Source organism: Ambystoma mexicanum, chromosome 5q (assembly GCF_040938575.1).
Source record: "Ambystoma mexicanum isolate Mex_15411 chromosome 5q, UKY_AmexF1_1, whole genome shotgun sequence".
Classification (NCBI taxonomy): domain Eukaryota; kingdom Metazoa; phylum Chordata; class Amphibia; order Caudata; family Ambystomatidae; genus Ambystoma; species Ambystoma mexicanum.
In genome coordinates, this window is record NC_090933.1 from 159,343,553 (window position 1) to 159,366,028 (window position 22,476).

The following is a 22,476-nucleotide window of genomic DNA, read 5'->3' on the forward strand; positions in this document are numbered from 1 at the left end:
AATATGCAGATTGCGATGTACGATGTTGGGACGGAACAAGGAACATGAGATGCATGTGTTCTTATAGTTTTGATCAAGTATCTCTGACCGGGCATCTCTATATATGTTGGTAATTTGACCTTAATCCATCATTGCCACTTATCCTGGTGAACGGAATTTAGTTAATTACTATCACCTATCTGAGGAATAGAGCTATAACTATGTATTGGAATGATATCATGTAAAATGAGGAAATTTTAGAAAGTGATAGGGGCATGGTCATGTAATATGTAGACAAACGTATGAATGTGGTTTATAATATTACAAAATCTAGTAATGCGAGCTGCACTAATGTAGACTATTGAACTATTTGAACATGCTAATGGTGAATGGTGGGGCCACCCTCGATTCATTTGCAAATATTGTGATGCTCATTGTTTATAAATATGCAGAAGTTTAGACATGCTTATGTGCCTGAGAGCGGAGCGATACCCGACTATCAGTGAGGGTTTGATTCATAATCTCAATAATTGTGGAATAACAAAGTGATGACAATTATGGTTTATAGTGACTTTTTCGAATGTCACATTTTCGAATGCCTTTTTCTCGACACAAATATGCCAGAAAAAAAATTCGAAAGTTTTTTTTTATTTAATTTTTTTTATTTATTTGGTTCCCCCCAAATCCCTGTTTTTTTTTTATTTACACTTTTTTTTTTACTAACTAAACCAAAAACAAACATGTAAAATAGAAAAAAATACATTCAGAATTTTTTTTTTTTGGCAAATTTGTTTTATACAAAATGGCATTCGAAAATATGCATTCGACAATTTAACTGGATACGGACAATTATGGCTGAAGATTCATGGTACAAGTGAGAAAACGTTATGACTTTGTATCAGTTCGCTATCTGATATTAGCTGCATTTCTGGACATTAAGCTAGCTTAACAAGCGTGAGTCTGATGAGATGTTTTATATGTGGAAAACACATATCCCTTTTTCGGAATATGCTGATAGAACGTATAAAAAGGCAAGCTCAAAGAAAAGTGAGCTGTTTCTTTAAATTTACATGCCAATCCTGTTCTTATGTCACGTGTACAAAAAGAATCACGTGACAGACGTTTTCCGATATAAGCAGTAGCCAAAATGGTGCCCGCAAGATTATGTTCGCAGACGCTAGATGACAGAAGGGACGATTGCGATGTGAAAGGAGCAATGATGGCTTTACCAAGAGCTATGCACGAAGGTAAGACATTTCTGGAAATTGGGATGTAGCACAAGCAATTTGGTGCAGATAATAGTAGTATGAAAGACACCAGATTTGTGAGTTTCACCATAATTCTTTAGGTTAATACAACACCTATCGGTTTACTCAAGAAACACAACCCTATTGGAGCAGGCAATCAAATTTGGGGGTAAGCCTACACCATATTTCATTAGATAACATGGATCGGCTATACTTAGCATTCACGTTAACTGAATATTTGAATGTTTTCTAATCACTAGAGGTGAACATTTATTATTGCGTGAAATTGCTTTGCATTCATTATAAAGAAATGTTTTGCGTCTCACTACATGGGCTACATATTGCACCATATTTATAGGTGAGTAGTAGACAGGAGGAAATGTAAGGTTGGAACATTTGATTACTGCACTAAACACAGGATTGCCACTAAAACGTAATAGATATGGCTTGTAATTTTAATATCTATTCTTCCTTAATGGGGAGGGCTTAATCAATAAGTCAATGGTTTTATGATTTAGGCGAATCACAAGGACTTATCTTTATTTTTGTGTAGCAAGCATACTGTGAGTATTGATTGCTAAGATTGCTGGTGGGATATGATAACTATGTACCTAGTAAGCCATTGAAAAAGATGAAATGATATTATATTAATTGTTATTAACATGTTGCAATGGAGTTTGCAGTCATCCAAACTATTGGAGGAGTTGAGACTAGTTTGGTGGGCATCTGTCTCTCAGATACATAAGAAGATTTACGATGCAAGATAACTGCAGCTTCAGATGTACTGAGTTGGAAAGAACATTTTAATTTAAGTAGGAAATGTGGCTTATGAATGAAAAGTAGAGAGATCTTTTCTAACTGATGACAGGTATACAAGACACAGATCGTGGCAGTGTGTAACTTGTGCGTATCATTAGGTTATGCAAGAGAAAATGTTGTTTTGATAACAAATAATCAGTGAACAATATGAAGCTCACTAATGCATTTATTTCTCTTTCTTCTTGATATTTATCAATTTTCTTGACTTTTATTATTAGTTTCAATTTTTTTATGCTTCATTAAACGTCAGGACTAATTTTGTTTGATGTGATATAATATGTAATGATGTGGGTTGCTCTCTGAAAATCATTCTCTCTGTGTCTAAACCAATGGTCAGGAAACATTTCCATGACATGTTTATAATTCTGTCTGATGAACATTGATATATACATGGTGGTTATGTAAGGACATACCAGCAAGTGATTTGTATATCGATAGAGTTTTGCCTTGAGAAAGACCAGATTGGTTGAAACATGTGTCGGCAAAGGTTAATGTTGGCAAAGGTATATTTTGATAATGGCTAATGTTGATATTTGTTATTTTCCTGTTATACATCTGATATAATATATTGTTACTTCTTGTTGTTTGTTAAACTAGAATAAAATCAAGAGAAAAACAAGAGGAGGTAAAATAAATGGAAAAAGTCTACCCTAATTTCGATAAAGTTGATTTGTTATTCCAAATTTAAACTAAACTACTTATACTTTATTCAGTGTCATTATAAACATTTTTTGCCTACTTTGATTTACTTCATTAACTTTAAAGCTTGTCAGATCCCCAGGATTGCCATCTTTCGGGTTTTGCCGTCCTGCAACTCGCGGGTGTCATTTTGTTTATTTATATATTCTATGATTAAAATAGAAAAAGGATTGCTCTGTTGTAGCAAAAGTAAGTTGAAATGTCTGGATTGTCACAAACATTGTATGCTTCAATTAGTGTAATCCAATCTCAATACAGCTGGACACATTTTGGTTAATTATTCTCATATTGCTTGCAATATTGCCAATTTGTAATATCGATAACTTGCCATTTACATATAAAAACATTCTCCAAATCACAGATACCATTTTTCCCCATTCAAACACAGAAATAGCAACATAGTTTACAGTATAAAATAAACCTGGGTGTTACTGCAAACAAAATGTTGAGTGATATTTCTTCCCACCAAACATAAAAGACCACAAGCATTTTTTACATTGGCAGCATTTTTACAATTTTGTACAAAATTATCAAACTATTCACTTTAGATCTGCCAGCTAAATTCTTACCATTCAAAAGAAGAGACAGGTAAATAAAAGAAAAAGGGATTCAAACAAAATAAATGATAAAAAAGAAAGATATTTTTACCTTCATGCATCTCCAGATATGTTAGGTAGATGTGTATTTTCATTCATATTTGTTCATATACAGCATTTCCCACTTGGATTATCATACATCATCATCATACTGTTTTTGATCTGCTATGGTGCTATTTTAACATCTAAATTTACATATGTAACTTTTTACAAAAAGCTGTGTAATTAATTTCCCTGATTTAAGACTTTTTCCAAGGTGTAGAAAAAGAAAATATTTTTTGCTTCTTCTATTTGTAAAATGTTTTCAACATCAGCACAGCATTCTCCAGATGTAATATTTTCTATCCCAACAAATTTCAAATGTCTGATGTTATCCTCTTTATGTTCCTTATACCAGTGCTGTGGCAATGGACTTGTCATGTCTTCAATGTTAATCGCCCGTAGGTGATCATATAGTCACGTTCTTATTTTTTCTTATTGTTACCTACATACAACTTATTACAGATACATCTCGTAACACATATAACCATTTTGCTGTTACAGTTGTTATGCTTGTTAATCCTGGATGTTTTACCACTGATATCCATAATTTGTGTTGTCTTATTCAATGCATGATCACACCTTTTATACTGCCCACATTTCTAAAACTCCTTTGTTGGTTTTCTTATGGTTGTGACTTAATACTACTATTAATTATTCTTTACAGCTATTTGGACCGAAAATATACCAACATTTACTTGGGGAGATTCAAATTATATATGCACTTGGAATAGATACAGTAAGTGATTTAAACTTGAATTCTAAAAGTTTAAACAAAATGAAACAGAATTCATGACACATAGTGACAATAATGTACATATATTACTTTCTTTTTTTTCCTTCTTGTGGTTTTTCCGATCCCCATTTTCTCCTCAAAAGATTTACATGTGTTGTTGGTCATTGGATATGTAAATAATCTTTCAATTATCCCCAAAGAAGCTAAATAAAATGGTATTAAATATTACCACAAAATGAACCTTTAACGTATAGACTAGGTTGGAGTCATTTTTAATGTATATAATAGTTCTAACCAAACTATATTTTGGAAATTGCTAATTTAGAAGAGAGAGAGAGAAGATTGTAAACCAAGGAGATAACATATCCTGGGGAGGGAACAATAATATTTGTAATTTTTGACGATACTAAGAATTTGGATTCAATTTATACAATTGGACAATTTATTTGCAAAAGTTTGCTTTTTTGAATAGAATTAAAAAACAATTTAGTTCAATACATATGATGTTGAAAGTAATTATTATCTGTACTTGTTTAATTGTTGCCCCACTATATTTTCATCCCAGATTGTCTTCCCATGGTATGAATTATTTGCCCCAACACTAACACTTTCCCTAACACACTATATGCAGACACCATATTTTACTCTTTTCACAGCAATTTAAAATTCCTCACTACAGATATCAATCAACTGAACTCTACACCTCCATAAGTATCTCATATACCACCACCCTGGCCAATGCACCCAAGCACTATGGACACACACCAAGCCACAAATGCCTCTATGTCCTCGATCCAGGCACCTACACACAGACCTGCGCAAAGTACCCATGTACTTCCGAACTGCACACATCAACAGAGCAACAAAGCTATCTTGAATTCCCCCCCTCTCTTTCTGATCTGCCAAAGCACCTGGTTGCCCGGAACATGGCAGTGGTAAATTCTATAAATTCCATTAACATAAAATATAACCACTTAACATAATATAGCATGAATTATCACAGCCACATAAACATGTCTTCTTACAGTGGCATGCTAGCATCATTAGGCATAGCCAAAATGAGTGTGTTCTTTCGGTGGCAATACTACCTTAAATGACAGAATGGCAATGTCTACTTTGCAATGTGCAAACCACGTACACAGAATCCCCTGCTACTCGCCCAATAACATCAAATAAATGGAATAACGAGGGCAGAGAATCAGCCTCACCCAAAGTCCCTAGCCAAGTATCGTCTAGTCGGGTTATACAAAGGTACTCTTCTGATACCGATTGGACGCAAGAGAGAAGGAGGGTGAGGAGCATTGATCAGCAAATTCAGGTGCACCAACATAAATCTCAGACAGAGGCACAGTATAGGGTGCATCTCAATAACAGCATTGATGATAAATCCCAGCTCTGGCTCGCCCATGTGGAACCTCGCCAACAGTGCAAAGAGGTAGCAGTGCAACCTAAATTATCCGATAGTCCTGTGTCTGGTACGAGGTTTGTTAAAATAGTGGAGAAACAACCTACAAATTCGAACCCTTTTCTTAATCTCACATGGCTTCTCCAGTTGTTTGGCCTTATTCCTGAATTAGCAAAGCAAAAATTTTCCGATATCACTTCATTGGAGCTACGACGGGTTGGAAGTGCCACAAATTGGGTGCTAGCAATGATGGCTACTTTGGAGTCTGCTGAATTGATCTGCAGCCATGCATAAGAGCCGTTTAGGCTGGGGTTTGAAGTGGAAGTTTTTCAACAATTTAACAACTTGCTGGATGTCTGTGATCTGAGACCAAAGAGCCACCAGAGTGGTCCCCAGCATTTCACATCTAAAAAGGTGCCTAAAAAAGAAGCATGGATGCTGTGAATTTGGTAGAGTATTCCTTCGACCAAGCAATGACTTAAGTCTGTATGGTGTGACACTTTTATTATGATCTCCTGGAACACACAAGGATAAAGTTCCTTTCTGGATAAGCCAGAGGGTACTATCAAGTTAAGGAAATATAACATTTTTTTACTACAGGAGACATGGCTGACACAAAGCTTTGATTTGGATGGGTATACCCTCTCGTTCAGTCTTTCCAAAACCCCTATCATGGGTGCCCTAAGAGTGGTCTTTGTATGGGGTCCAAGACTTCCTTTGGTCTGAAACCTTTTTCGAGTGACTTATCCCGCCCTAATCTTCTCTGCGGGTCTTTGTCATTCACCTCCTTTGATATATGCCCTTCGCTTTTGATTACTCTTTATGATCCCCCCGATGACAGCTGCACACAGAATTTAATGAGGGCAGTCAAGGACTGCCTAAGGGTATGGTTGGCCCGATTCCCTAAGAGTAACATTATCATGGCCAAGCATTTTAACATTGACTGTCTGGCTGCCAAGGGAGAGGGTTGTCACCTCATCTCTTTTAGGGGGGGCGACTGGTGTGGCTTGTTTTTGGAATTTGATGTCAATCCTCTCATACTGCTAGGTGAGGGTTTCACACCCACATGGTCAAATGTCATGAATTCAAGCAGGATTTACTTTAGTTTCATAAACGATGCCCTGTTACAGAATAAACCAGTGGGCAAAATATTACCTACCCACCTGAGTGACCACGCTATTCTTTCTATGCCACTCTCAGTGGATTCTACCAGAGAGGACACACTTAAGAACAATCCAGAAGTAAATATACAGGGCAACCGCCTTTGTTGCTCACTTGAGACGATTTGAAGTAGCGATCGCAAACATGACAAGGGAGAAAAAAAAAGAGCTTAGATTGCTCCATAAACAAGCTGGATTGGATCGGGGTGGAAGGAAATTGGAAAGCCAATGTATCTCAAAACTATATAAATCCTGGTTGCTCAATTATCGATGGAGTACAGCTAATGCTAGTTGATATTAAATCAACAGATTTATTTTAACTAATCATACCATGAAATTCTGGCACACAATTGGTACTGCAGTGGCCGGCTCTGTTGCAAACAAGGTTATTGCTGTCTCAGAGGAGTCCTGGGCGTCCCACATAAAGAGCATTTATTGGGAAGAAGTGGAGGTTCTGGGGTCGCCTGAAATCCTACCCATGAAAGACACATAGGTTTGGCAATGTCTTAAAGAAACAGACCTTGTGGCAATATTTATTCCCCTGAAATCTTCTGCGGCTGCAGGACCTGATGGGCTGAGCAATATTGTATTTAAAGAGGATACTATGTTGTGGGAAGAGGTTTTGTCTCTCCTCTTCCTTCACATTGGTGAAACTGGTAATATTCCTGGTTCATGGAGGCAATCAGTCCTCGTGCCAGTTCACAAGTCAGGCCCCGGGGACATTCCATCTAACTTTCGTTTGTTGTCAATGTTGGACAGCTCCCCTAAAATCTTTTCTAGTATTCTTCTGGGGATGCTCGCTAGTTGGGCTACAGAGAGGGGGCTCCTTCATTTCTCTCAAATGGGATTTAGGAAGATGTACAGTACTTCCCATCCTATCTGGGCCTTGCAGACCCTGGTTTCCGATGTCTGGCAGTATAAGGAGTACTGTGTATATGACTGCTTCGTGGACTATATTTACGCCTTTGACTCAGTTAACCGGAGCAGACTTTGGAGGAAGCTGAGTGACTGGGGTATTTACCCATCACTCTTGTACTTCCTAAAGAAGTTGTACTCCGACACAACAATAAGAATTCGCCCTTCCCAAAGGGGTAATGTATTGGAATCTTTCTCCACTAACAAGGGGTTGAAGGAGGGTTGCCCTCTTTCTCCCCTGCTTTACAACTTGTATGTTTCACAATTCCCTCGTTTTTTGGAAGAGGAGTCGAATTGTCATCCGCCCTTGTATGGTCCGATGCAACTACACTGCCTCACTTATGCAGATGATACAGTTCTGATTACTAGAACCCCAATTGGCCTCGAACGTACTATCAACAGGCTGTAGCAATACACTGCAGATAACGGATTGATCATCAATAGCCAAGAATAAGATTCTTTTCTTTGGCAAGCAAGAAATGAAGAACGAAAGCTTTGCCTGGCGGGTAGGCGACTCCGTAGTTGAGCAGGTGACTTAAAGTATCTTGGCATGTTGTTATCTAATGATCCGTCTTTTAAACCTCTCTCTGCCAGCATCAAATCCAGAGCTTATAAGAAATGGCTGGCTCTGAGAAAGGTTATCAACAGTCTTGGTGGAGGCTCCATCGAAGCCATGGTATGAGCTTACAATCTGCAGTAAGGATGTGGAAACGGCTAGACTATGGCTCATTGCTAGTGCTCTATAAAAAGCGCTATGCCCTCTTTTTAAATCAAGCCTCAGACCAGTTTCTGAGTGCCTTTTATGGTGCTGAATCCCTTGTGGTCACATCAGCTGCATTTCATATTTGGAATCGTGTCAGGGACAGATTATCTAATCTATACTGCCACTTTGGTTGTTTTAAAATCACCTTAGTGGGGAACTAATGCATTTTTTTATAAATGAATAAGGGGACATTCTGTCTTTTCCGCATGAGGTCCTAATACTTTTTGAATTGATTGTGAGAGTTGTATTAACATTTAATGGTTCTTATCCTTTGATTGCTTTGTTTTAATTTGTTGTACTCCTGTATATAAGGTGATTAATTGTGCATTTTTATGTAATTATGTAATAATTTTGCTGAATGTCTTATGTGCAATGGTTGTATAACCAGAGGTACAAATAAAAAAAAAATCTACTTTTAGTGTGAATATTGCCATTATTATGTGCAGTAAACATCACTGTGTTCTAACAGTGACAGCACTTGCATAAATGCAAGCATGACACTGGGCCTCATTACGACCCTGCTGGTCCGGAAAGAACGGTGGTGGTAAAACCGCTGCCTCCGTTCTTTCCATACCGGCTGATTAAGAGTCCTGCCGGCGCGAGGTGTCACTCCCGCCAGGTCTGACCTGGCTGGTTTAACACCACCCGCCTGCAGGCGGACATGGAAACACCGGCTCTGTCATAGACGGAACCAGTGTTTCCATTGTCCCCATCCCCATGGAGTCCTATGGGGCTCCATGGGAATGGGGACTTACACAATTCCGCCTCCGGAATTCCCAGGTCACCGGGGTCGTAATGCCACGATAATTCCAGGAATCACAGAGGCTGAATGGTAATACGAGTCTGGCGGTAACCTGCCAGTTTTTCCGGCTCGGTTTCCGCCGGACTCGTAATGAGGCCCACTGTCTTCATACAATGGTCAGTCTAGCCATATCAGGCACAGAGAACATGAATGTGTTCTTACAGTGGCAATCCGGTGTATATTGGCACAGCCAGGACTAAAATGTCTCCTTACAGTGGCAACATACCGGTATATATTCTGGCCACAGGAATTATGAAATGGCTGTGACAAGGACAATTTCAGCATATATTGTAAGCGAAGGCAGTGTGTTGGAAAATGTTCCTGTGTAAATTTGTTGACCAGGCATTTATTGGAGATTTCCAATTGTTATCCCACAGAACCAATTTTAGCATTTTTTTCCTCACAAAAGGCACAGTTTTGACAAATTATTTCTAAACATGCCCTGAGGGAAAACACCTGAATCCCCATTTGTTTGTTTGATGCCAAATCCCTACGCTTGGTTGCTCATGCTTATTATTTGGAAATAGCTACTTCCATACAGTGAAATAGTGTCTGATAAGCCACTGGGTATACCCTGTGTGTGTACTGTGAGACACCTCAGGGTGTCTCACCCGCTAGTCCCAGGTGAGCTGTCATCCAGGTGGCCATGACAGGGCCATTGCTTTTGGATCCAGTTCCCCGGGGTGGGCCAGTGTGGGAGGATCACCTAGATGAGGGGCCCTCGGGGCGTGGAAATGGGACAGAGTATCGCCTTCCCAATAACACCTTTTCCCCATCGTACCAGGCAGGATACCTCGGGATTCAACCCTCTCAACCCTTTTTTTTACACATACTCCTTCTAATGGACAGTTCACCGTGAGTGACAACGGACTAACACCAGACCCATATACCTGACATGTCCCAACACCATGGACAGGCAAGGTCAGGCAAATGTGGATTATTACGCGGACCTGACTTCCATCACGCTTCCCCACACTGATTAAAGGTGGAGCATGAAAGCATACTCTGAGTGAGCCAAACCGCACGAGGAAACAGCAGTTACAAGATGGCAGTTTAGTACAGGGAGATAGACGGCAAGACCAGAGAGAGTTGCAAGGAGCGAAGCACCCATGACCTCTAAAGACCATTACTTTCATGAGACTTGGAAAGTAAGAAACCAAAGACTAGGAACTAAGGCTGATCAAAGCTGCAAATATTGTCGGAGGCACCCGGGGCTCTCGTGTGTCGATAACCCAGGCGGGGAGGAGCAATTGCTTCTGTGGTACTGTCCTTGGCTTGTACAACAAAGCGGTGTCAGAGAAGACAGCAAAGCCGGTGAGTCAGAGAGACTGATACCAAACCAGTTTGTGTTTTAAACCAAAGTTGCAAGCGGCAACATTGTACAAAGAAACCAGTGTGAAAGGCGTTTGCAAAGAGTGATGCAGAGATAATTTGAACTTTGCAATTGAACTTTGGGAGGCGAGCAAAAGATACCACATGGGTGCTCAGTCAAAAGTCTGTGTTATGTATCCAACTGATGCTGAGTGTGAGTAAACAGGAATAATGCAATCGAAGTGGTCACGCAACGGGTCAAGCTATATACAGTGCGCATTCGAAAGTCTTCGATAGTTTAAAGTGAATCACAATTAGTCTGAGCCTGGTTGAGGGAGACTAATCGAGTGGAAGAGAGGGATCTGAGCCGGGCTGAGGGGGATCCGGGGTGAACCGTGAGTCATCCAACAAAGAATTATCTGAACATACTTGGAAAGGGATATGAGCCCGACTGAGGGGGATCCAATGTTGAACTTTTGTTGTGTAAAGGCATCTGAGCCCGGCTAAGGGGGGATCCAGGGTGAACACACAGAATTCAATACTGAGAAGTTTTCGTGTTGTTTTGTGTGACGTGCTCTCTGAGTCAAGAGACTAGCAAGAAGCAAAGAGACTTGAATCCAGAAGGTCTTGAATTGTGTAAATGGAACTGTATCCTTGTGTCCCAGAAGCCAGAGTGTGTACTTTGCTCGAGTGAACCGCCTTGCCCCGTGCTGAAAACATGAGCAAGGGAGGCCAACAACCTGAGCATCCTGACTTATCATTTTGTGAACACGTCTTTCTTTTTCATGAACATTCCCCTAGATTGTTTGTACATTAGTTGTAAGGTTTGGCACTAGGTTTTTTTAGTATAGGCCCTTATAATTTGACAAGACTCCACTAGGACTGCATTATTATTATTTTATGGGCGTAGCTTGCTCCCATCTGTAGATTTAGGTTTAGATAGGCGTTTATCTCACCATTGTGAAAGTTCAAAAAACACCCTTGAACTGTGGTCAATTGTGCCTGTCCTACTGTTGATACCATGCCTTCCTTACAGTACTATGCCAGTCCATTTGATTGCACAACATTAGAATATGTGCCATTAAAAATACATCATGCATGTATTGTCCGCTAAATTTCCTTCTGTTAGACATACACACCATTGAGGTATGTGTAATTATAATATGAGAAATTATATTCTGGCTAACTAGAATCTATGTGGCAAAAATGCACACACTGATAGAGTATGCAATGCTAAAATATCTGTCACTGGAGCATATGAGTTACAATATCCATTTCTTTAACTATTGGACATTTTTGCAGTAAAGAATGCTGTTAGTATGTGTGAGCTATTAGATCATGTCATTAGAATACACACAGTTAACCTTTTCAATCTGAATGCTGTTGGGACATATACATACATGACATAAGTGTAGAAAGTCCTGTAGCCACAACCCCTTCAAGTCTCAGGGACCACTGGGCAAACTGTTTCTTTGTCTCAGCACTCTGGATCCCGGAAGTGGGGCGAACCCTCAAAACTGAAAAGTGCTATTCTGAAGTCCATCATTTGATATTTTGGCAGCTTATTGGTGCTAGTGGTGCTGTAAGAGAGAACTGAGGGGGCTTAGTGACAGAAGAGCGAGGCACAATTTGATTCCTGAATAGTTGATGAGACTAGATTGCACAAACCTACTTTCTGTTTGCTGCTATGTTTCTAGGTGAGTTGTGGGTGGGTAACCTTCTCTATTTGCTATTGCTGATGTCTGCCCTCAGAGTAAAAGTGGGTCGGTGGTCGCTGGGGCTTGCTGAGAATCTGTGTATCAGAAGGAGGTGCTAGCAAGCGTCCAACGGTGGCATAATGTAACTGTTCAATGAGAAGTCACCCTTAACACTTGGAGTTCCTTCCCTACGCACTCAAGGTGTGATGCAACAAACTGTTTAACAGATTCTTTTATTCATCCCTACCCCAGACACATATCATGCCCCTTTCACCCCCCTGAGCTAACAATGAGCCAAGAACCAGGCCAGTGTACAGGAAATATATTTGTATTCATGTAAATTAAAAGTGATAGAAATCACACTGAACTACACGTGCCACCTTCTTTGTGGCTCACCATCGCCTCTTTACTCGAATCAATTACACAAATTAGTTAAAAAAACAAATCACAATTCTTTACTTTCTATAAATTTTACTTCAAGAAATATTTAAACTGATCAAAAACCAAAACAATTATAAATGTAAATTGTAGTGCAATTTTGATTTTCCTGTGGACTTAAAAGAAAGAAACTAGCAGTAGGGTTTCGAGATTGGTACAAATACATATGCAATCATGATTTTACCCACATTTTTGGTTTACAATAAACACAGGGTAATTTAGTGGTTGTTTTTTCAGACGCCCGCCCCTTTGGTCTCTGTTGGGGAAGTCAGACAGAAATATTTAAATGATTTAGGGACTTTTGGATTTCAGACCCTGCTCTACTGAAAGGCCTGTGTTAGGGGAAGTTAGACAAAAATATTTGATGGACTGATTCAAGAACAAAGACACCCCTCTTCCTTATAGACGTCAGGGTCAACAGGACAAAAAGGATTTCCCAATTAAATTACAGGCTATAGTTTTTAGCACACACTGGGAAGTGTGCTTTGTTAAGTAAGAATGTTAACAAAAATCACCCGTATTGTTCCATTAAATGGGGAATTAATTAAATACATTTTTTAGTTCAATAGGCTAAGGAGCTACACAGTTTTGTCCTCCCACTGCCCACTATAAAGGGAAAGGATTTAAGGTTAGCAGACTCCCCCACCTTTTGGTTTCCCAGGGACCAGTTCTACTTACATAGAAAGCCTCTGTTTAAAGTTCAGGAAAGCCAGCTGTGTTTCAGGACACACTGGAAAGATAAGGTAGGGGTCTGGCCACTCCACTCTCAAGGATGGCCTCCCGATCGCCACCATTGGACCCAGTCAGCTTTCAGGCCTTCCTAGCAATAGACAGCTCCATCCAGATGCACACTCAGCAGTCTCCTCTGGTGTTCCCTTGCAGCTGTCAAATGGTAAGCTGCAGCAGCATTTTTTTATGGTAAATTTTCAGAAGCTCTTTCCTTTCCTCCTAGTGCAGTTCCCCTTATATATTAGCGATGACACCACCAATTTTACAATCTTGGGGCAGTACCCTGAAAGAGGTCACACAATAGGATTGGACAATTACCCTTCTCTCTCCTCCCCATTCCAGCCCATCTCTACAGATTGGTTTAAGAGTCTGGAGCAGACATATGGCAGCTTAATTTACAAGCCCCATTCATTCTCATATCAACTTTTTTTTGCAAAAACAAATTATCTAGCAAAACTTCCTAATTGTACTAATAACTGCCATAATATACACATGTCCTGCTTCAGCTAATCGTGGGGAATTTATTAAGATAACAGCCAGATCTGCACCATTTTGCATAACCATGTGACAATTCTCTGCCATTTCCATAAAAAGCATAACAGTTCTGAATATGCCATTTGTTACTCATATTCCTAATTTTATCCTCCACCCTTTCACCAAATATCACATTTGGAAAATGTTCAGATCAGCCAGAAACACATCTTAGATGGACATTACAGTTCCCCAACTCATACCTGCATGAATTTTATATCTCCGGAATCGCATGTAAATTACCTAAAAATGGTACATAAATGAAGAAAATCCACATTATGGTTTCTGGGAAAAAGGCCTAAATGATAGTAGTCCTTTGAAATTAATAGGTTCCTTGTATACCCAACTTTCACACATTTTGGTCATGCTCCAGCCAAGGGAAATTGTCCTGCACTAACTTACTTCAGAGCCAGCAAGACTGTGGAACACTGGGCTTTCCACACCTTTAGCAGGACACTTTATTGCAGTTTTTGATTAGCATGGGGATTTAAAATCCAGACTGGTAGTGGGAGATTTCTTTGGGAAGTGTCCCAAAGCCAGCAAAAGGGCTTGCCTCTGGCTGATAGACACTTTTTCATGAAAACTTAGTGGCTTTTCCTTTCAAATGTCTGCTGCTATTTTGCATGTGAAACATAACATACATCAACACGCACCATGTCCTTTTTCAGACCTTTTTCTGATAGCAATGGTACATTTTCACATTTAAACTGCAAAGCCATTTTTGTGTCAGTGTTGAAAAATCCTTCTTTTCATGTGAAAGGGAACCTCAGTTAGGGCCTCTGAATGCACCCCACAATATCAGTGGTTTGTTGATTTGTGTAGTTCAAGGTGGAAGTAGAATGGTAGGCACGTTAGCACTGGGTGCAAACAATCAAAGATCATATATATATAAATGGAAAATCAATCAAGGAGCACTTTATGTAAAGATTTAATTGAACTAGAAGTAATATACACAAGGTAAGAGTCATGGAGAAACGTAGGATGGAACAGTCATGGATAGGTTCAAGAGATGCAGCAGTCCAGGTGCAACATGTAAGATGCACCAATCAAGGAGCAAAGTTCTTCAAGGTTGTAACAGTCACTCTGTGGAGCAGGATATGAATGCAATAATCAGAAGTCGTACTCTATAAGAGAGCAGAATCATTCTGTGGAGCATTATGTACGATGCAACAATCGCTTTACGGGTACAATGATTAGGAGCAATGCATTTGTGGCTGTCAATGAGCAGTTGTTCTATGGAGTAGAACATAAGATCTCACTGTGAGGAGCATTATGAATGAACACTTTTTATGTGGCAAAATGTATGCTGCGACAACCACTCTATCTGGATCTGTTGCTCAGTGGACTAATGCATCCAATACAGGAACCGTTCTTTGACCTCATGGTCACAGGTTCAAATCCCAGCAGGTCCACTCAGCCCTTTATCCTTCTGAGGTTCATAAAATGAGTACCATTTAGTTGGGAAACAATAAACATCTGTTGTCTGTCAATAGCGCCAAGATGCCAGTCTGGGGGTGAATGTGTGCTTTACAAATACACCTGTTATGTGGGGGGGGGGCAATAATCACATTATGGGTTCAACATGTATGTGCAGTGTGTGGGAGGCAACGTTCAGGGAGCAATACAGTTGATACAGAAATCACTCCATGGGAGTGATAACCAGGTTCAATATACAAGAGACAACAATCAAGAAGTAATTTTTGCATGTTGTCATTGTCCTTAGCCCATATGGTGGGTTTGCTCGAGGAAAGGTCTTGGTCCCACCAGTTGTGGGTGAGCCCGACCTCATCAGCTGCGGCCTGCATGCAGCGAACATATCCTTTTTTGTAGTCTGGTAAGTTCTTTAGGATTTCCAGACAAAAGGTTTGACACTGTGTTAGTCCAGTTTTAAAATTAAACAAAATCCAAATCCAAGTTTTGATACCTTTTATTGGACTTACTGAAGATAATATGCTGAGATGGCTGATGCATACTCTTTCAAATTCCCATATACTGCTTCCTCAGATGGTGGTCGCATGATAAAATGGGCAACAATGAAAAATGCACACAGTGCCGGACTTATCTTTTACATAGAAAAATTAAACCAAGCGACTTTCTCATTTGCAAAAAGTCATGTAGTCCTCCAAAGTGCGCAGTTGCTTGAGTATGGCGTTCTGTGGGTTATTGGCAGCAGTAAGAAGGTGGACCCAAGAAAGTGACAGTAGATCTTGATTTTCTTCCAGTCATCATCCCATAGAGTGTCCTCCAGCCAGACACAAAACACTAATCCGGTCAGATACGTCATGCTGGTGTACAACAGGTGCTTTGAAATCACACCAAACTCTTCCGTTTGTGCTATAAGGCCACGCAGAAGGCTTTCGCTCACAAGTGCAATGTTGCATTAATAAGACATCACAATCAAGTACAGTTTGAGCATAAAAATTATACAAAACCGGTTTTCTAAGAAAACAGTTATTGTAGTATCAGTGAAAGAGGAGAAGCAGTGAGGGGGAGGACAATTGGTAATGAGGGAAATGCAAAGGATTGGCTGAAAGCAGGCACCCTCTGAAATATGAAGAGAGAGGAGAGTCTGTTGGTTAAGTACTACCGTTAGTTAAAAGAGTAAAAACACATCATAATCGAGTGTTGTGATGTAATGAGCACCTTCAGAGAAAGCCCACGTGAATGCTTTGAAGCAAAACCATACCACCTATATCATTTTGGGAGGGCAATGCCGTACTTCAATGCTCCATGGAAGTTCCATCAGCAAGAGTAAATTGCATTGAACCTGGCATGGCAATACTGTCTTTCTCCTGTGGTATAAAGATCGACAACCCACGTAGCGGTGCTAGTACAATTCCAGTCAGAAGATGATTTTCACAACAACACAAAAGCTTTGGACCATTGTTCTGTACATTTATTGATTTATTTTTGCATTTGTAGCAGCGCACTGAACCAGAGGCTTAGCCAGGATTGTCTAACAAGTGGGGCCTGAAGCTAATGTAGTTGGGCCCAACGCAGTGACATTGCCTTCTGTAAATGCCACACAGTGCTGCTGAGCAGGCATTTACAGATTTCGGGTGGGCATTGCCTGCTCAGGCCCTACCCTGTCTACGCCACTGCACTGAACCCTCAGGTATCTAGGCGCTAATTACATTAGGGAAAAGGGAGGGGGGTGTACAGGTAAAGGTAAACAGGCAAGGCAAGAGGCGTACGTTGCAACAGGGAAGCCCACAATTCCATTTGGAACTGGCAAATACTTTTCTTTTATGCAAATTTGAGAATCCTTACCTTGAGCCTTTAGTTTAGAGAGCCTAGTAGCATAACAAGCTGTCCGCCTTTTAATCTTGATAATTCCGTTTTTTATTCTGCATTGTATGACATTTTGTGATGCTTTTCTCGTGCAAACCGAAATAAAGCTTGATTGATTCAACAAGCTCTACCACAACCCGAAGGATTTGCTATTGTAGGAGTAAAGAGATATTTTGAAGAACACACATGTTTATAAGAACATATGTCTGCGTGTGCATCAGTGTCAACAACGATGAATGGCGAGTTCCTAAGTTAATAAAAAGAAATGTTGCCTTCAACTACAAAAAAAGGGTGAAAAGTTATAATGAGTGGAACACAATAGGCTGAATTTATAAAGTGCAGATCGTGCTAACAATGGTGCGTCAGACAGTCATGCACAGTGGATCTGGTGAGTCAAACCTTTGGCTTCATGTCAGGTCTGGTCCCAAAGGAATGTGGTTGGAAAATCCATAATGCTGAAGCAGTTGCAGTAAAAAGATATCTCTTCCACAGGCATCTGTCTGCATTGCCCTCAGCATAACCTTGCAGAAAACATGCAGGGTTGGGGATTCCGCCAACATCTGTGGGGGAAGCAAACCCACAAATCAAGACTATCCAGAACAAAAGGGAACGGATAGCCTATGGTGATGGGGAAGATGAATTTCATGCAGATCAAGGATTCGACTTGGGTTCGAGACCTGGTGGGAGCCGTGCCAGTGCTTCAGCCAGGCCTCGGTTCTTGGCGGCGGAGGGCAGGAGACCACCGAATCTAAATGGTCAGCAGCCAATGGACAGCCCAGGAACAGAGATCTGCACGGTGGAAACGCTCCTGCCAGAGATCCTGCATTGCTAGGCGGGTCACTGGACCCACTTGGCAGTGCCAGGATGCTCAGTGTTACCAGCTACATTGATGTTGCCTGAGCGTATCCTTACTTAGAAAAATAGGAGTATGCACATCCTTGGAACTCTACAAACGTAGCTTTGTTTTATGATGTTAGTCTTAATACTTTAACTTTTATGATAATTGAATCATACGGAAAAACACCTGCCTGTAAAAATGCACATGTGTCTAGCAGACGCATTTTGCAAAGTAAAATATTGGGCAATACTGTGCAGTATGAATACAATGTCAGCTCGAATTACAGCTTGCCCAGAAGCACAGGCTATCTAAGAAACTGAAGGTTTAAATGATATGGCAACGATCAACTACACAAGCTTGTGATTACACAAAAATGTTGAGATCATGAAATGTTTGCCTCAACACAATGCTTTGAAGCCGCCTGTCAGCTCACTCGGGGATGGGAATGGTTTAACTTCAGAGCGGATTTTTCGAGCGGCCTACCTCGCCTGAGAACGTGAAAGAAAAACAAAACAGGGATATACGACCAGGATTAATGGCAGAGAGCATCGCCAGTGTTTCATTTACGGAAATGGTCTGCCAGTGTATAGCATTGTTTTTAGTATCACCACAATGCTCGACTGTCAAGGATGCAGAGGGGTAGCTACATACATGCATGCTATTTTGAAGGCTGGCATGTAGAGTGGATACAAGCGTTGTCAGCCTTGTGTGGTTCTGGGGTGGGGGTGTTTAGGATGCCTGTCATTGGATTTGCTCTACTTTCTATATAAGTTCTGAGCAAGAGTGAGCAAGGGGACAGTGGCGAGGCGAGACATGCCAGCTGTCCATGGATCCAGGATAGAGCCCTTCTTCAGGGCTTGTGGTAGTCATAGTGTCGAAGGTGAAAATGTTTCCACAGCGTCCAGCTCAACCAATTCTCATGAGATTGTATAGCTATGTATCAGTCTGGGTGGTAGTATCAGATAAAGAACAACATAACCAATCATTGACACATCCAATAGGTCGAGCTTATTTTTCAATAGTGACATTCTGGAAAGAGATGATTGCAGCCTGTTGCTGCTGGGAGCCCAGCACAGACCATCTTGGGATATGTAGTTTCTGGATTAATAGCATCCAGCATCAGGAATGCTGAAAAGTGCAAATTCAATTTCTTCAAGCCGTTTAACAAAGCACATCTCAGGAAATTTGGTTTTAGCTGCATGATGTCCCAAATGATAGCACTATGAAGATTGAAAAGTAACGGAGGATAGCACAGGGGCAACGCACTGGTCTTGGAAGCGAGACCACGCAGAGTAACAGCAGTGCGCATCCCGGATCTGCGTTTAGAATACGAACTCAAGCACGGTGTTAGGTGTGTTATAAAAAGACAATTAAATAAAATACATATTGTGGTTCTCCCAGAGTTCCACACAGTGCAGCTTGGAAGATATCATTTCTGTTTCAATGCTATACCACATAACAGCATTAGGAATGTTGAAACATGCAGTATCTATGCACAGTGCATTATGGATGATGTAGTGCTGCTATCTCTGGAAAGACAAACTCCACCAAGCGCAGCTCAGCGGTTCTCAGCCAAAGAAAGTTTTGAAAAATGAGTTAAAATTGCAAACTTTAAAACACATTTCCCCCTGTATAGGCATTCGAAAATAGATAAACATAACACAAAAGATGCAAAACATTTGATTCGATGCTACCGTGATATTACAGGCGGCGGAGGAACGGTAAATCCAAAGGACTCCACGGGAATAGGAACCCTGAAGCACTGGCACTGTTGCTAACGTTGCTGTTGCTTCAGTGGACAGTCTGCCGGTAGGGGCAGGCGCTTCAGAAGTGAAAGTGGACCTCCTTGGGAATTTGTTGACTATCTATTGACTGGTCCTTGTTGGACCCCGGAAATGTTCCTTAGTTGTTTAATTGGTAAGCATGGTATTCAATCCATTTTAGTGTCCTTTAATTTCGTTACCCCTAGGTTATTTACATAACATCATTTGTTTATTCCTATTTATTTTCACTTTATAGGGTATTCACTATCCATTTGGAATTAGCCAACATGTATCCTAGCTGGAATTGGATCCGTATTTCCATTAGATCTTCAGTATTTTTGTTGCTGTGAATTTATCAATCTTTTTTTCCTTATCAGCTCGTTTTACAGGTAACATTTTATTTTCGATTTATTATAAAATCCTAGTGCCCGTTTGAGGCCTTATTACTTTTCTTTCTTGGAGTCACACCTATGAGATGGTGGATGGTTATGTCAATAAATACTTTATCTGATTGTAAATGTACTATTGTGACTACATATATGTGGATTGTCTCATTGTCTAAAAATGTTATCTTATATATATATATCTTCTTTTTCTGGATTTCTCCAATTTTGTGTACAATGTAAATATGATATTGACACTGATGATTCTTTAATGTATATAATTACAGACTATCCTGCTCCTGAAGAAGGGGTTGTTCCCCGAAACGTGTAGAGCTCCTCAGCACATCACAAGAATAACATGTTTTGTTATTGTTTGCTCAACTTTATAACAAATGTTCTATTTCTGTTATTTTCAAGATCATTCTCCTTTATGATGGCCTTATTTGAATATTTGTATGTGTATATATTTTAATGCCCACCAGCAGTGTTCTGGTCAACATATTGTGAAACCTGTTTGTCTTGCCTAAATATTTACTCACCTTTTTGAAGTAAAAACTAACTACAATTGACTGACTGTGTATCAGTTCCAAAGGTGTGCAGGGGACGGGAGTGCCTTTAGATTTAGACACTTTTTTCTGTTTCAGGGGTCAGGCCTAGCGACAGGTCAGGCCTGCCGGTAGTTCACAGCACCTACTGGCAGTCTCGAAGTGAGCCGGTCCAGAAAAGGTGGACTGGCTCACTTATTATGAGGCTGAGGTCTTTTTTTAGGAGACCTCAACCTTCCATGAGATGATACCTTATACCCATTGAATGAATGGCCCTTGCCAGCTTTGTACCAAACCAGCCAATGACAGAGTGTGGATTTATGTACAGGTACATTGGGTTGTGTCTCTACCAGGCAAAATTCACAGTAAACTTTACAGGGGAAAAATTGTAATCCAATCAAATCAAGAGAAAATCTAGATGGGAAACCCAGGACGCTCAACATGATCAGATTAAAAACCAACCTCATATCTCACCCCAGAAGATAGAGCTATTAATGTCAACTCTATTCTATATCACTATCCCAATACCATATGTCCAACATTGCATCCAAACTTGCACCACAAACCACTGATCCCATGTTTTCAAAGAACAAAACCTTTATGGGGGTGTGACAAATCTGGACTATTTGTCCCTTGTCCCCAGGGGGGAGCCACCCCCTTTTAGGCTATGGAGGAGATCCCGCTCAGCAAGACCCTCTCCAGGTGTCCAGGAATGTGGGAACTCACTGGGAGTGACTCCCCTCTAGGGGACAAGGACTCCCACTCCTATTAGAAACTCCCTATCAATAATACATTGGCTGCATATACAAGAATCAAAAGGACTGATGTTACTTCTGTTTTGGATTCAAATAGCCGTGATATTACTTCATTCTCTTTGGCTTCATGTAATGCTGTATTCTCTCTGAACCCAACAGTCAAAGAGGAATGACACACCCCTTTCTTTATTGGCAAAGTACATTGAAAGATAAGGAACCTTGAATGGAGGAGAGAGAATCCTATGCAGAGGCGAGCCGATGTCCTGAAGGGGCGATGCCATGCTAGACCACAGAGATAGCGATATTGTGCAGAGCCAGCAGATCGCTACAAAGACACCGGAAGTCTGGTGTCCTGAGTGGCAATAAAGCCGAAGCCCAGAAGGAGATGGAGGTGGTAAAAAGACTGTCTCACCTGGTGGCCAACCACACCACAGCTGTGGTGGGGCTGGGGCCTGTTAACTGACGCAGAGACCAGATCACAGAGGAGATATCAGATCACCAGCCTGCACATGAGAAGTGTGCCGACTGCTGAGCTGCGCAGGAAAATGGAAGCAGACGCTCCAGAATGTTGGGGAACCCAAAAGGGATACAGGGGGCCCGAAATACTGAACGATGAACATGGGGAGACGCCCAATCAAGGCCCCACTGGATTAACTATATCAGAGGGCCAGAGAGCTTTGGAAAACCCTAGAGAACTAACTGACATTGACATAAAAGATGAGGAAGCCAAAAGGGTTACGGGAGCCAGAGAAACCCGAACCCTGGACACGGCTAGGGCCCCAAACAAGACCCTGCTGAAGTAAGCACATTAAAGGGCAAACAGGCTTTGGAGAGCCTTAGAAATACAAAACAATAGGGGGAAAAACTGGGACAATAGAGAACCTAGAGGGTTCCATTGCACAAACCATGGTGGCGTGGCCACACCAGAGCTGTGGTGGCCCTGGTGCCTGTTAACCGATGCCGAAACAGACCACTGAGGAGAGATCGGATCACCGACCTCTGCATGCAAAGTGTACCAACTGATGAGCCGGGCAG

General features: G+C 40.9%; 1 protein-coding gene across 1 annotated transcript in view; it reads left to right on the forward strand.

Moving 5' to 3' along the window:
* ARHGAP28 (Rho GTPase activating protein 28) overlaps positions 1 to 22,476 on the forward strand; it is a 1,312,783-nt gene that overhangs the window by 341,680 nt on the left and 948,627 nt on the right. Inside the window, exon 3 of the mRNA XM_069620694.1 lies at positions 4,047 to 4,118. The gene's annotated coding sequence lies outside the window, so the exon portion shown is untranslated. The remainder of the gene's footprint in view (positions 1 to 4,046; positions 4,119 to 22,476) is intronic.